At 39.8% G+C, this 16,741-nt stretch overlaps 1 protein-coding gene across 2 annotated transcripts in view; it reads left to right on the top strand.

Annotated features, from left to right (window-relative positions):
- The window catches only part of LOC147148550 (solute carrier family 45 member 3), a 37,240-nt gene that overhangs the window by 1,045 nt on the left and 19,454 nt on the right, over positions 1-16,741 (top strand). The gene's annotated exons all lie outside the window — the stretch shown is intronic.

Below are 16,741 nucleotides of genomic sequence, written 5' to 3'. Positions count from 1 at the left end.
TTTCAAGCCGAACTAGTGGTGGGCGATATGGCAAAAATATCCCAATTCTTTTTTTCTTTTTAAAAAAAAAATAAAATCACGATCATGATTTTATCATGATTCTTTTTTTACATGTTTTTTTTAGACTAATTTCCCAATTTTGGACAATTTTCGTCATGTTAAACATTTAAAATTTATATAAAACTCTAAGAAAAAAACAAACATTTTAAGCCAGCTAAGTTTTCTGAACAGGTTTTAATTTGAATAGTGCCAATTGTTATCAAAATGTGCAGTGAATGTAAACATAAAAGGTAACATAACGTAAACAAAAACACAGCTCGTAACGCGGGTCTAGTACTTTGAAGAGTCTTTTAAACCCCTCGTTTTCCACTTTTTTAATGGGAATCATTTCTTCAGCAAGGTAATAAGTCACTGCCTCAGTTACTTTACACTACTTGCTTGTTTTTTCATATGGAGTGCCCTTGTTAAATGACTGTGTTATCGTGTGTTGTGTTAGCTAGGGGCTAGCGGCTGCCTCTGGCTACCATGTGTCTGATCCCCGTTTGATTTGGCTGTCGGCGTAGTTTTTTGGGTGCTGTCTGTGTCCCCGCAAGTTATTAAACAGGTTTGTCGTGTTGCCATCTGACGTCCGAACCGAGTGTCTGCAAACTTTGCAAATAACTGGTTTGCACTTTCTCCTCGGAGGAAAGGCCAAACCAAATCGACACTGTGGATGTGGAGTTTCTTTTCGGGACCAACTCTGCTTCGTGATGGCTTTTCTCTTTAGCTTCCCGCAATACAAACAAACAGGGAGGTGGGGAGCTTCACATACGTCAGCGGCTTTGAGCCGCCATAGAGCTAAACTGCATAGAATGTGCCCTGTAGACATTCAAATGATTTTTTGGCTTTATGAGATCGTCAACACGTTAAATTCCTTAACGATCTAATATCGCCGAACCAAGCTGTAATCGTCTGTCGGTCAGTCCGTCATATTATTGTAACTTTGCCGTGGTCAGTAAACATCAAAGGCCTGCGAGTTTGTCATGTTACTTTAATTGCTCCTCTGTCACTAAACATCAAAGGTCTGCCAGTCTTTCTATCGTCTATCCAGAAAATCCATCCATCCATCTATCCATTATCTGAACCAATTTGGTTAAAATGGTAAATGGAGTCCACTATATACATCATAATGTGTCGGCATGCTGCTCAAACATCTCTACACATACACTTTTTACTTTAAAGTTTTGCTTACCTTAACCGAAATCCCTTGTCACATTGTTGCCAAAGGTACAATACTGGTGGTCTTCAGGTAACGTGTATGTAACGTTTACATACAGTCTATACAGACTGAAAGAATAGTTAAATTCTCCAGTACCATTCAGGTCTGCTTCATTTCTAAGCACTGACCCTCAGTTCCTCTCCACATTCACATCCGCGTTCCGTGTTGACGCTCCTCTCTCCTCATCCTCAGCTCCACCAGCTATCCCGTTCACCCGAATCAACGTACAGTTGACAACATACAGTTCAATGCCGCCGACATCTCTGCTAAACAAAACGGGGCTGTCCAAAATGCTGCCCATTACAGGCATAAAAAGTACAAACGCCATGGCCGTAGTGCGGCGACAGTCAAATGGCGCTGTCATCCCCCCGATCAAAATCAATGCTGGCAAGCATTCTGCCGAATAGGAGCACACCAATGACCGAATATTCTCCTTTGACAAAACTCATCGCTAAAACGCTGAAAACAGTCCACAGCGGGTCCATACAAAGGACCACAAACAACACAAGATTAAATAAAAAGACAAAAACAGCAGAGCTTTCGAAGACGATTGCCAGCTCAGGTCGCCATCTTGGTAAAACCCAAACCAAATCAGAAGGGAACATAATCCATAAACTATACAAATATTTAAATGTACCTACCAATTACGAAATAACACTTTTGTACTTCTTCTTTTTGTACATGTTCCACCCATCTTTCCCAATCTTGACACGTTTCCTCCTTCCCAGGACAAACACAATCCTTTCTGTGACTATCATCATCCAACGGTTATTAACTGTACAGGTAATATTTTTAACATTACATTGGAACTTTGGCTCATAAGCACCCCAGTTCACAAACAGTGCAGACTCTGAACAAAATTTGGGAAGAAGTATTGCCTCACTTCATGCACTATTTTCGGTTCGTAAATTGTCCCAGCATGGATGCGTTTGACTCAGTCTTGCTTTTTAACATGCAGCGTTAACATCTATGGCTCCGTGCGTCCTACATTGCAGGTATCTTTTTTTTTTTTGCTCTGAATGGAAGTCTAACTTTGAGAAATTTGCACCCTTGTAATTAATCCAATCTTTGTTTGGCATTTGTGTCTTTTGAAACTTTTAAAGATGACTTGGAACATGTACTCTTCTACTTTATTCAGACAGTCCTGTCCTGAAATTGTGGCTACAAAGACAGTTCAACCCACTAGCGATAATGTTATTAGTAAGCCTGTTACTGTTGAAAAACAGAAAGAACTAATAGCCATGATGACAATAGTTTTCTTTGTGAACTACTTGCACAGTTTGGTGTCGCCAAATCTGTACTATTGTAGTCATAAAATAATACTAAATAAAATTTATGTAGCGCTTTTCGAAACACCGAAAGTTGCGAAAAGGCTAAGATATTGCACAGGGATTTGCTTGCGGGCACACTGTTATTTCTTCACAAGTGTGTTTTCACTTATATCGTAGTTGTACTGTATTTATTTGTAACTACTCGCAGATGAAAGCAAGGTACACTAACTTCACTCTCAGGCTGAAATAGATTAACTGCATTTCCATTCATTTCAATGGAAAACATTGCCTCAGTTCACACAGTCACGGAACAGATTAAATTTGTAAAACCAAGGTTCTACTGTACAAATCAAGCGTAAAAAGAAGTTAACCACAATATCCATCCATTCATTATCTTTCAATTAAGCTGTGTTTGCAGAAGAGGCTGAAGACAAGTCACCTGGCATTGTGGCTCAATGATCACACAATTAACTTTAACTGTCATAACTGGTGTAAATAAAAAAAAAAAAAAACACTCACACAAAACAAAACCCAGAGAGTAAACAGCGCTTACTTGTCTTCAACCCTGCTTTAGATGCTCCTTTGGAGCAAAAATCACAAAGGATGTGTCATATTGGATGACCTTTGCTGCAATTTAAATTTAGGTTCCATCTGAGGAATAAGATTGCTTAGCAATTTCACAAATATCATTATACTGTATATAATATCCTGTGGCGTGTGGACAGGTTGTCAGAGCCACATGATGACCTGTTGTTGAATATTGACTGTAGAATGACTAATTTGAAAATATTTTGTCAGTCACTGTTTGACATATTTTCCATTCTTGACATGTATTTTTCAGAGTGTTTATTTTGTTTGAATTCTTTTACTAATTCAAATTTGCAATTCGAAAGTTAGGCATTTGCAATTACACTGCATTTGCATGGATTCATAATATCAGTGTTTAGAATGACCTCCCAATTTAAAGCCATCATTCGGAAAGAAATATTTTTCTTAAATTACACCTTCAACCATTCTTGCATTGGCGCGTTTCCATTTAGAATCAAGACTACCTTGAGAAGCAAAACGGAGCAGCGAAAGGTTAAAATGTTCTAACCCGTGACAAAGGGACATTCATTGTTATCGTGATCGCATTGCCTTTAACAAAGACCTCTTGCCACTCTTTTCCACTCTCTGTGGACCACTCAAGCGGGTTATTCACTTGAGCCGGCAAAATGAACTCTTGTCTATTGTCCTCTTTTTCCCATATGCTGAATGAACTTCATCACCCTTCTCCTACTTCTGAATATTAAATACCATTTGCTGCTTTGATCGCTTCACCAAATCAAACTGAGCTCTCTGGTGGTAAAGGCAGAACCATCCAAAAACATGTACTAACTGTACAGGCAATTCTTTAACTGCCTTACAAGTGTATAAAAGAGTTAACCGTATGTATATTACAAAAAGTTGGCTCTACAACTAAACCAAAATAAAAGTGACGAATGCAGACAAACGGTGAAAACCGATGCGTTTCCTCAAGAACTAAATCAACTTAGCTAATTTTTCACATCTCTATGGACACAACGGCTGGCTGGGCAGAAGAGCGCAAAAAAAAAACTGCCATTATTCCACATTGCTGTGAAAGGCTATGCCGATCGAGTGATGCAAGGCAACCTATGGGAAGCTATTGAGATATAATTAGTAAATATACTAACTCCGATGGCATGGAGGGGACGGCGGTGTACTACTTGTCACGCATGCGCAAAAGGTCTGGAATAGTTGGCGTCTCCGTCAACTTCTGTAGTTTGTTCTTCGGTCATTTTTCGGTCCAACGTGGCGACCTCTAGGCCGACGCGACAGTTGGCCATGACGGCTGACGTCCTATTGGTGTGTAGAGGCCTGTACAGTCAAATATAACCCCTCCCCCCCCAACCCAAAGCAAGCACTGGGATAATCACGCACCATCGAGGACACCAAGCTACTTAAGGAGACTGAAGGCTTAGCAGTTCTAATCGCTTGTAGGCTCTTAACAAAATTTTGAGGCTGGACGGCTTATGGGCCGAAATACAGTATGTGCCACCAGAAACTGAATGTGAATAATTTACATTTGAATTTGAATCGCTAAGTGCATTGAGAAACTAAATCTGAATTACATAAATTGAATTTGCATTGTTTTATTTGAATCTGATTTCTACAATTTGAATTTGAATTATCAAAGTATTGGGGGATATTTCGCTTTTCCTGTTTTGCTATACCATTCCATATTAAATGTCCTTAAATTCCAGTGTCGGTGAATCATGGTCCATCTCAGAAATCCAGCGTTCAAAATCCATCCACACGTACGCCCAAGGTTGTTTTTACATTTTGCGTCTCCTCTCCCCTACACATACAATACACTTGCGATAGAGGCGTGGTAATTGTGCCACAATTCTTAACCAATCAGGACTCGGACAGTAGGGCTAATACTGATTGGCTGTTTGGCTCCAATCACATTTTACTGCAGAAGTACGATGTGGCACAATTATCACGTCTGTACTGCATGCGTGAATCAGCGTATTGTACATGTTACTGGCAAATTTAACTAAGCTAATTGCTCAGATCCGCTTGTTGTATTTTATCATAATCTCTTTAAACGGCAAAATTAATTTGCTCCACGTTTGCTCATGAAGTGAATGTTTTGCTCTAAGCTAATGATTGCATGAATAATGAGATCATTTGTTTCAACTGGATGGGAGTAGTAACCATAAATCAAAAGCAAAACAACACCAAGAAAATGTGCTCTCATAGGCATACTGTGAGGCCACCATACACCTTACCGGCATGGGAAGGGGATGAATATTTTGCAGTTTCTTTCCTCCTGAGTCTTTCATTGAAGAGAAGCAGAGGAGCACAAATGGTTTCTTCCCAGCTCTGTGCAAGTTGCAAGGTCAAAGTCCAAACAGCCTCCCTGTAGTAGTGCTCTACAGCCAGCCGGACAAAGAGAAAGGCCTCTTACATGTTCTGCTAATGGGCCGATGCGCAAAGAAAAGATGTCAGCTACCCCACCAACAAGTAATGTCGCCTTTGTGACATTTGTTGCTCAGCTTTTTCATTGTTTGACATCGTGACCACTTACTCAGGGTTGTAACCCAATAGCAAAATATATGTTACGGTGCTACTAGTGTTAGTCATTTTTCAAACGAATAATACTACGGTACTTGTCTTCTTCGTGGAGGTGTTATTTGCTTGAATAAATATCCGCCATGCTTTCTCATGGGATTGCAGCCAAGTTACTGTACATTGGTGCACAAGAGTGGCGGAGCATTTATCCGCTTTGAATGTCTAGTCAGATTGAAGACATGGAAAAAATGTCATCATTCATTTTATCTTCACCTTGACATTAATATGTTCCATGCCAACGACTGTTTTTGCTGGTTCATTTCTCTGGAGCCCCACTGGGAAAATCATTTCTCTTTAATTAAAATTGTCTGTTTATATAATACATATTTGTAATTAAAATGTCAACAAAAGCAAACAATGCAGGGTAAGCTCTGTAAGGACATGTGGTCATGAGGGGTCCCGACCTTATATTTGCGTTGGATATTGGTCCGATATCCCAAAACAGCCAAAAAAACGTATCGGATTTTATCGGTCTACATCCAAAATCTCCGATACTAGCACTCATAGGCTAGGTTCACACCGCAGGCAAATGCGACCCAGATCAGATTTTTTTGCCCATGTGAGACCTGTGTCTGATTGTTTTTTGATGACAGTCTGAACTGCTCAATTCCAGTTTTTTTCAAATGCGACCATGGTCGCTTTCATATGTAGTCCTAAATCGGATACATATCTGATTTTTTTTTCAATGCAGTCGCGGTCTGAACGGCCAGGTCGCATATATCCAACATTCTCATCCGGAGCCCAAAATGCGCTCGGCGCAGAGGGAAAGTGCTGGCAGCAGAGGATCGAATCTGCAAAGTTGTTTTGAGTAACAGTATTTACTTTATATTTAACTTTAATTTAATCCCACTTGAAACATGAAGCGTAAAGTGGACATTTAGGACGATCGTAGTAATTCTGCCATGGTTCAGATCGATTCATTTTTTTACGCACGGTTATGACGTCATGAAATGAGTTATTAAAGCCTCGCCTCATAATTTCCCCCAAATACTGTATTTATTTGTAACTCCTGCCTAATCGCTTCACTGTATAAATGCCCCGACATGCTGGACCACATTTATAAAAACAAAGTCGGGACTCGGCACTGACGTCGTCTCTTCTTCTGCGCATGCGACGCATGTGTTCATACAGCAGACAAGACCGAGGTCGCATTTATAATGTAATATGAACGCTTACGCAAAAAAATCTGATTTAAAAAAATAAATAAAATCCAAATTGAGCATTAAGACCTGCGGTGTAAACCTAGCCATAGACAAGCAGTCAATTCCATAATCAGTTCCTTGTCTTGTATCCATCAGTATCTAGATCTAGCAGGCAGAGCCCACATGATCCAAACAACCACTCCCGTGAAGGAGCTCAAGAAGATGTCGGAAGTGTGGGATTCAGCAGTGGTCCCCAATAACTGGGTACCGGTCCGTGGGCCACTTTGGACCAGTCCGCGGCAGGCCGCACAGATGAAAGAAAGACACTTACAGTACTTTCGGTTTATTTATCATGAGGCTGAAAAATATTTTGAAAAGTGACCGGATTCTCTCCTTTACATCCGTCTATGACTGACGCTTGACGCGTGTCAAGTTGTCTCAGTTAATAACAATAAACAGATGGATTTTGAAAGTTTCTTTGCAATGGGGAAAAAGCCCGGTAAGGATTCAACACAAGAGCCTATGCCCAAGAAGAAAAACAAAGGTGCATTTCACAGACAATATCAAAAAACCTACTTGAAATATGGATTTATGGCAACAGGCGCTTACCACGCAAGAACAAAGCCCGCTTGCACCATATGCACTGAGCGCCTCTCCAATGAGTCAATGAAGCCTTTAAAATGGATTAGTCAACAAATGTGCCTCGAGCGCATCATAATTGGTGGTTAACCACATTGCTAAGGCTAAAAACTAGGGTTGGGCACCGAAAACCTGGAATCGAGTGGAACCGGTTCCATCATTCCGGTTCTCCCGAAACCGTTCAGATTTTAGAATGTCGGTGCTAAGTTTCGATTCCTAGTTAGCCGCGCGGAAGAGCTACGAACAAAGTACGACCAATTTAAAAAAAAAAAAGTCTGCGCGTATGGCACGCAGCCTCGGGCTCCTGCCTCCGAAGTTGCGTAGCAATAGCATGTTAGCTCGCCCCAACTCGCGCTCAGCTGCTCGGCTCGCTTCGTCCCGGCCGGCAAGCATGGGCAGCGGTGGCGACTCTGGGCGGGCCCTTCGCACAGATCTTCACAGCTGCAGCGGCTGCTGGGACACCGCAGTGGCAGCAGTCGCCCTTCACGGGGTCGGTGATCCTGCCCGGGCCGGCCCGGTTGGCTCATTTGGCCGACGCCTAGCCATATAGCTGACTCGATGCGGCTAATGACCCAAAGTCAGAATCGGCTAAGTACGTCTAATTGCAACATCGAACCAACAAGTTGCACATATGTACATATCCAGCTAATATTTAGCTTATATCATACGTAGCTGCAGCATATACATAAATACTGTACCTACAGATATATCGTATGGTACCATATGATTACATAAATTGCTTGGATTAGATCCTTTTGTTGCTTGCCCTTAAAATGCAGCGTTGTGTTTGTCATATTTATTTTCTTTCTAAAGCAAGACAAGGTTAGCCAATCAATTGTTCAGTGGCATGCTTAAAAACAGCCCTTTGAGTAATCCATGGTAAAGTTCACAAATAATAAAAAGCCCATGAAATTGAAGAACAGAAGTCCATGTGATTTGTCCAAAAATAACTCGTGGACTTCGTGCAGGGGGGTCAAATTTCACGACGTGGCGATTGAAAAGAATTATAGGTTGTACATTACACCCAGCCGAAGTTGAGAGCCGAAGTCCCCCTGACTCTTAAAACTGTATTTTTTTAATAAATATTGAAGCTTGCGGTAAAATTTTAAAAAATAATAATAATTCAAGAGCGCACGTTAGTATATTCAATTGAATATAGGCTAAAAAGGATTTGCAAATCAGTGTATTCTGTATTTTGCGCAACGTCCCACCTCTATTGGAATTGAGCTTTGGAGTTACTACAATATTCATATTTCAAATGACGTCAATTTTTGGGGGCGACACCCAGTACTTAAGCACTTTTTAGACATCTGTTTGGCCACAATTGACACCTTCCTGATTTGTACAGTTATTTGGTGTTGAAATATGTTATTATACTGTAAAGGGTTTTTCCTGGCTCAAATTGAGGCACCATGATGTGCATGTATTCTGTAAATTCAACTGACTTGCTTTCTGTTACAGGGAACGTACTTTAAGTTCAATAAGAATGTCTATTAATCACGTTAAAGCATTCATTTATCAAAACTAGAGCCACAATTTTTTAAAGTATTACTGCAAAGAGCCACATTATACATTTGGGCACACATAAAATAGACGAGCATATTAGCTCACAAGATATGCTAGCTTTGCTGTGAATTTGTGCTGGTGTTGCTGTTTTGTTTTTGTTGTTTGTTTTTTAGTGGGGTTGCCATTACATTCAACAAAAACATTGTTAAAACATCCTGTATTGAACTTCATATTTTTATTATGGTCTAATTTGGGGGTTTTTTTCCGTCCCATTCTGAAAGTGAACTTTGTACACTACTCAACGTTTTTTTCCCTCAATCTCATTTCCGTCAAAGTGCTGGTACCTCGCTTGATGAATGTAATCTGTTCAATGGCTGTGTTCGGAAAAACCCTTTATCTGACACGCAGACGCGTAAGCTGTCGTCTTTTTTGAAAAAATCTGATTTTTTTTTTTTGTGAAATCGTTCACATTATGAATGCGACCTCGGTCCTGCTTCGTGTGTGAACATAATGCGTCCTGAAAGTAATCCCAAAACTTTGACATAATAAGAAGACATGATACACATTTTTGTTACAAAAAACATACACTTGTAATTTATTTTCCCATTGTAATTTATTTTCCCAAGCCACGCGGAGCCGCAACAGAAGGATGGAAGAGCCGCGGGTTGCCGACCCATGCCATAGAAGAACTCTCAAAAAATGTTTCATTTGAATTTCTTCTGGATTGCTTTCATAATAAACACCCCATCATTGTCGAAAGTAATGTGCTCTGCTTCACTCCTACCCTGCTCTCCCTCACTAATTCCATTCACTGACATCACTTAGTTCTGCCCACATGGTTCAAGTGTAGAAGAGGCTGCATGGTATTGAAAGCAAAACAGCCTCCGGTCTAGCTCTCTTCATGTGAAAGGTGTAGAACAGATGTCAGATGAACCTATCACTTTGCAGTAATCCCCCATCAATGAGAAGAGCTGCTTTCATGCACCAGGCTGCTAAAGGCACAGTTTCGGTCCAGATGAGAAACTATAGGCCTTGGAGCAGGAATAACACTGGCTTGCACCTAGACATTTTCCTTTCGTGACAAAGACTCGGCCAATGCTTGCAAACTGCACAATATAGTCACACTGTCCTGGCCTCTTGCTGATGGATACACTACACAAGTTTGTATGGGAGTGCATCAAAAAGAAAGGTGCCTCTTTTTGCTGTTAAAAACTTCCAGGAAAGTACTAGCAAAGGGGACAGTGGGAGGTTTCAAACTTTCTGTGGTCTTGTTTTGAAGAGTGTTTCTGTGGTGAACATTGCATATTACAAGGGTTCTCTTTCATGTTGCGGACGGTGTTGTATGCTATTGAATGTAAGAGGGGAGACCTTTGAAATGTGAGCTGCCCTTTGGTTTGTGAAGGGATCAAGCTCATGATCTTAGTCAGTGTGTACGTGGCTAGTTTGAAGCCCGGTACTGTCGTCCAATCAGTGTTTACGTGTGGCAAACTGAGGGGCGCGTACATACAGGGCCACAATCAAATTATTGTTAGACTATTGTTGATAGCAAACAATGTGCTGTTTGTGGAGCCATTTTGGCAGCATGATTCAGGGTGCATAATTAAAATGGAAGGAAGAGAACATTTGTCTTGATTAAGTTCTTAGTTAGCCGGCAGGGGCTTTTTGTTTGATAGAATTGATGCTTGATATTTCCTGTTCTCCCAGAAGGCTTAGCTTGGCACTCTGCCTTTTATATTGAGCAAATAAGCAGACTAAAATGCGTTTCTCCTTCCCAGCTTAAGTATGTCTCTAAATCAGCACATTAGGAAGAAAAATGGGTACAAAATGAATCGCCCAAAAGGTTTTTGTCTTGAATCCTTAAGTGTTGCAGTTTATATGGACGGTGTGCAGCAGAAGACCCTGTGTTTGTAGTGTTATGGGGTTTAACAAAAGCAGTTGTCATGTTTGATCATGTGACTTTTTTGCAGACCTTAGGAGAATTGATCATTTTTAACATACACAGTTACAGATACAAGCAAACGGCTATGTATGCTCTCTGTTTTTAAGTATCTGCATCACGTATTTACTTAAAGGTTAATTTGTTGTGGAAGCACACGATGAGTGATTGATTCCTCCAATCCAGTCATTGGCGTTTAGTATAATGTGGCTGACATTTCATCTTAAATGGCTCTTTGCTGTCGTGCTTTAAGAAGTCGCCCTTTTGCTCTATTTCTGGCCTACACTATGGGGTTTCTTGGTTTTTATCAAAACAAAGAGCAGTGTGTCATTTTACTATGGGCAATGTTGGGTTTGGCAGTTTCTGGAGAACGCATGTTGGTGGAAAAGGGTGCCACGGAATTTAAACATTTTATATTTTGAAAGTGCATGTGTTTTTTTAGCCAAAGCTTGCAATTAATATTAGTACGTTTATTTTTTTTTTCCCCCATGTTAATGTTTCCCAAAATTAATAAGTTTGATAACAATAGAAACCTCATCGCGTAGGGGAAAACAAACTAAAGTACATGCTGTCAAGCCTGGGGTATGAATCATTTCGGGCTTGACCGGTTCTTGGTGACAATTATGAACATGATGTCAACATGAATAGAGAGAGAGTCCCAATGCAAAAACAATTCAATAATGCAGAGAGGCACTGATGTGCTAACTTCACTCGCCTGTGTGCTAACTTGGCAAGCCTAACACATCAGTTAGCGATAGAGAGATGGGACAATCCTTCTGCGAATGTTCTTAAACTTCTGTTTCTATGTGTTGTATTGAAAATTGCTGCTGTTAGCAATTGTGCCGTTGTGAAAATTTGTGTGGGTGTGACCCAACTTCCCATATTGGATGGGTATCTTGTTGTTCTACTTCAGGCCACAAACTAGACTCATTTAACTCAATTGCTTAAAGATTAACCAGCAGCTGGTTGCACCCAATTGTCAGATTCCTCAACAATCAATTAACCCTCTAATTAGTTATGTGCTGCATCTGTTCTCAGGGCATTGAATTGCTAGCCAGGCTCTATGCTCTTCCACCTAGCCTGGGATGAACTGATGAAGCCTCCTCCATTGTGAGGCAAATCATCTTTTAAGACATTCAAAACAGTTCAGTTTGGATCAATTCAATGCCCTGAGATCTATCTATCTCTATCTCTATCTATCTACCTCTCTCTCTCTCTCGCTCTCTCTCGCTCTCCCTCCCTCATCAGCTTTTTTATTTTTTTTTCTTAAACCAAGGACATTTGTGTTGTATGCCCTTGTTTATAAATGTCACATTTATCAGACAGTGTTTGTCCTCCAGGACAAAGAGGTGATGATCAACCTTTATCTAAAGTGAGATTTTCTGAATTCCTTTAAATCTAGTGGAGCCACTTCCACTATACGGCTGCAGCTGTTCACCCGCGCTCCGTCTTCAATTTGATCGGCCTCTTGGCTCCAGAAATGGAGATTCCTTAAAGCCGGTCGTATTGTAACAATATTATTCCCACCCAACCTCCTCCCAACACTTAACCATCCTCCTTTTCAGAGCTCCCTGTGATCCACATTTTCCCCCCTCCTTAATTTTATCCAATTAAAAGCTTTGCTAATGCTTGGACCCTAGGTAGAGGCACAGCAATCTGTTAGAGGTGGAGTTTTAGTGTGCTCTGTATATGTGTGTGTATATATACACGAGTCTATTCAAATAGGCTTACTGCTGGTGAACCAGTAAACAGGTTAAAGTTGTCCACAGACAAGTGGTCATTCAAGAGTATGACCTTAACCAAGACTCAGCTGAAAACGGGAGAAGTAAGAGTTGAGGGGATATGCTCCTGGCAGGTGATTTAGCATGATACTAAGTCAGCGAGCAAAATACATACATTTTAGAGCTTGCATTCGTGCATGCTAGTAAAAATATTCTCTTGAGGCATGGCCTTTGTGTGGGGTTCGGTTGCTATATTATCCTTAAATTCTTTGTCATAGGCTCTTTTGACAAAACACAGGTTACTCAGGTGTCTCACTTTTATCTGTAAGCGCAGTTTTTGATTTGCACACCCAAACGTCAGGGTTGGGGAGTGGTACATGAAAACAAAAATGATTGTGCTTTGGGATTTTTGCAATTCCCACCATACAGGCTTAGGGAGGAAAGAAGTGAGGAAGAGTGACTAATGGGAGGGATGGAGGAAAAGGAGGTGATTCAGTCGAGGAGGGAACAGTCGATGTAGACCAAAGCATGATAAAGAAAAATAGTCTCACAGTGGAGCCAGAAGCAAAAGAGCTTGGCCAGGACTGCTGTCTGATTGTCTATGGGGATGATTATCCATTATCAGCATACATATCATGTCTTCCTTGAGACCGATGAGTGGTGAGTATTATTTTTCACAATAGTTCATTACATTATGGATTACAATTCGTTAACATAAAATCTTCTGTAATTCAGACATGTATTCGGTGGCTGCGTAGCTTGTATACAATCCTTTCACACACACACACCTGTATATGCCAAAAATACTGTTATACTATGTAAAACTCCAGTCATAATGATAAACTTTTTTTAAAAAATCAATCAACCTGCAAAGTATGAACAACCAGCTATTCACATTGTTGATTTCACTATTAGATAGATTATGAACTTTATTCATCCCTTGAGAAAAAGAAATACAAAAAAAACCTAAACCAACTGCTCTATTGTATATATGTTAATGTACCTAATCGTGGTTGAATGAAAACTCATTCACACTTTTATCAGCTTTCGGTAGACCTCTCCATTCACAAAAATAGGGTTTCCGTCCCGAGAATGCAACATTATGTAGCCAGGTTATCAGCCTCATTGATTCACAATAGGTTCCACAGTTCTGCTGTGTGGGACATTGTTGTATTACTTGCATGAGCCAGCACGATAACTAGCAACTCCCTAAAATGTTGCTAGCCTCAGTCAAAGGTGAGAAGGCTCACAGCTATTAGGTCACCACAACTTACTTAAGGTTGCATTCTTCATGTTCACCTGATAAGTGAATACTTTAAGGTGGTTTACTTTAAGATTATATTTCCCTGTTAGTAATCCAAGTACCATGATGTTGAAGAAACGTAACTTGATTACGTTTGATTGCTTTTGGATTACTCCAATACCAAAAATGCTTAGAAAGATTCCAAAAAATATAGATATATCAATACAATATACATTTGTCTGGACTTTTCCATCTTATGAATATAAGTATTTATGACAACAAAAGAAAAAAAATAACAACAACAAGCATATCATGTTTGTCACATCCCCTCAATGGCAACACACAAAAATAAAACGCACATGACCATTTCATTACGTTATATTGCTAAAAAATACATTCCTCTTAATGTTTAAGGATTTTTTTTCCTTTTCAGTTGCATGCCTCATTTTGATTTTGTAGCTCAATTTAATACTTTTATTATAGGGCTGGGCCAATAATTCGATATTGATATGTATCGCAATTGACACGTGATCGATACCAATAGAAAATTCCTTCGACAAAACGTTCTATAGAAAAAAAAAGAAAACAAACCCGATCGCATCATGGTGTGTGATGTAGGCAGCGCGCTTCCGCCTCCAAATATGAAGAAGAAGCGTTTAAACCAAAGAAGCAGCTTTTAAACCAACGAGGAAGAAGCATTTAAACCAACAAGAACAAGCTGTTAACTCAACGGAGCATGCTCACGAGCCCGGCGGCCGTGCGCTATGCTCGCGGGCCCGGCGGCCGTGCGCTATGCTCGCCTCTAGCAAGCGAGCCCCGTAAATTTGCTCGAATAAATGACCACTCGACTCAGTACAACGCTTGCAATTAAATTATATTATGCATGACAACCCTATTAAAAACCTAAATTCTAAGACGGCTGGTCAACGATGATGTATGCACTGCAAGAGAGTATTCGTTCACTTACATTGGATGAACATTGAATGAAGGCTAATATATGTGTCAACAATTGCTTTGGGGTAGACCTAATGCAAATAAGCATTTACAATGCACTGATGGAGGACAAACTGCACATTACTACATAACGATGTACAAAAAACAGTTAACTGTTATTTAAAGAAAAGGTTTAAAACTAATTCAATAATTATCAATATTGACTGATATGAAATACTTAGATTGTGACAGTTTTTCAAACATTTCTCAGCCCTTCTAAGCACATTATCTTTAAAATGGCGTTTATTTAATGTTTATATCGACAAGTTTATTTCACTCTTTCATAGTTACATTGACCTCTTATTAAAGGGTAAGTATTATGTTAAAATTAAATAACTTAAATGTATTTTTCTTCGGGTCATTATTTTCAATAGTTTAAAAAAAGAAACAAAAAATCAAAATATATCGATATCGACCTATACGAAACACTTATATCGTGATATACTTTTCAGTCATATCGCCCAGCCCTATTCTATTATACATACTAGTGCACAGATATAGGTATTCCGTCCCAGGGGCAGAGAATTAGAAGTTTTTTAAAAAGGACGGACTAAGCAAGAACGGAAGTGGATTTTTGTCTATCCCTGTAATCGTCCCTAACCAGGTCAAGTACTGTCTGCCGTGTTGTTGCATTCTTATAAAAAGAAAGACCATAGTTCGCTTCTGCGATACCACAGAGCCGCCTTTATTAACGCTTTAGATACAAACTCACAGGCATAGTCTGCCCTCTAGTGGTCCAACACTAATACCATGGTTTACGCCACTGGACGCCCAGTCGCTGACAGAAACACGCCCAGCCTGTCTTGTGCGTGTAATCTGGGATAAGGTATGTATTGGGCTTAGGAAAAAGGTGGATAGCAATTTTGTTTTGTTAACCTTATCCCTTTGCATGCGAAGTATGTCCTTGTCTGGGACACCTCTAGTGCGTAAACATCCCTCCAAACCGTCATACATGCTCATGCAGCGCCGCCGTACACTTAAAACTACAACTCGGAAGGGGAAGTCTTTTGTTCTCCTCCTAAAATAACATTGCAATAAAAACTGAAAACTTCATGCGTTATAACAACAACCATTTTGCAACAAAACACAATAGTATTGCGTTATAACGTAATCTTAAGTATTCTCACGATGTCCCCTCACGATGCTCCGGTCTAGTGACCGACGATGGTTGTGTTGGCAGCTAAATGCTATCTTTTTATAAACAAGATAGCCACTCATGGTACTCCCAGCCGGTAAGTGGGGGTGAATAGGAAATTAGTCAGCTAATGAGCTTTAAATAATATTTATTAATTATGACACCTCTGCCGTTAGCATCTTTCCCACGACATGCATGGACAGAGGACGGACCGCCAAACTAGGGTAAAATCTCTGCTAGTGCAGCAAAGCAAAAGGTTTTGGATAAATAAACGTTAAAAACAAATTTAAAAAAAACAGTACAAGTGTTTATTTTAGTTTTGTTAAGCACCATGCATTTTCTTATATTTTATCTGATTTCCTGATCTTCTACATTAAAAAAACACTGTGATGCCTGAGAAGAGTGAAATATGGTTACAATTATTTTGTTTTTTATTTATAGATGGGTTCATTTTAATTAAAAAATCAGAATATATATATATATATATATATATATATATATATATATATATATATATATATATATATATATATATATATATATCACACACACACGTACAGAGTGTAATATACAAAAAGATCTTGGTTATCGGTATCGATTTGGAGAAGCAGGAAGTAATCGTTGGGAAAAAAAACAGTTATCGTGCATCACTAGTCTCATAGTGAAACTACGCATAGCATATGGGTTTCGGTTCAATACATTTAAAGCTAAAAATGTAAAGGCCAGACCCCAAACCCCTGAGGTGGCTAAAAGCGGGTC

This window comes from Filicampus tigris, chromosome 4 (genome assembly GCF_054856515.1).
Source record: "Filicampus tigris isolate MCC_2025a chromosome 4, RoL_Ftig_1.0, whole genome shotgun sequence".
Taxonomy (NCBI): domain Eukaryota; kingdom Metazoa; phylum Chordata; class Actinopteri; order Syngnathiformes; family Syngnathidae; genus Filicampus; species Filicampus tigris.
The sequence above is the reverse complement of the archived record's forward strand: the minus strand, read 5'-3'. Positions and strand labels throughout refer to the sequence as shown.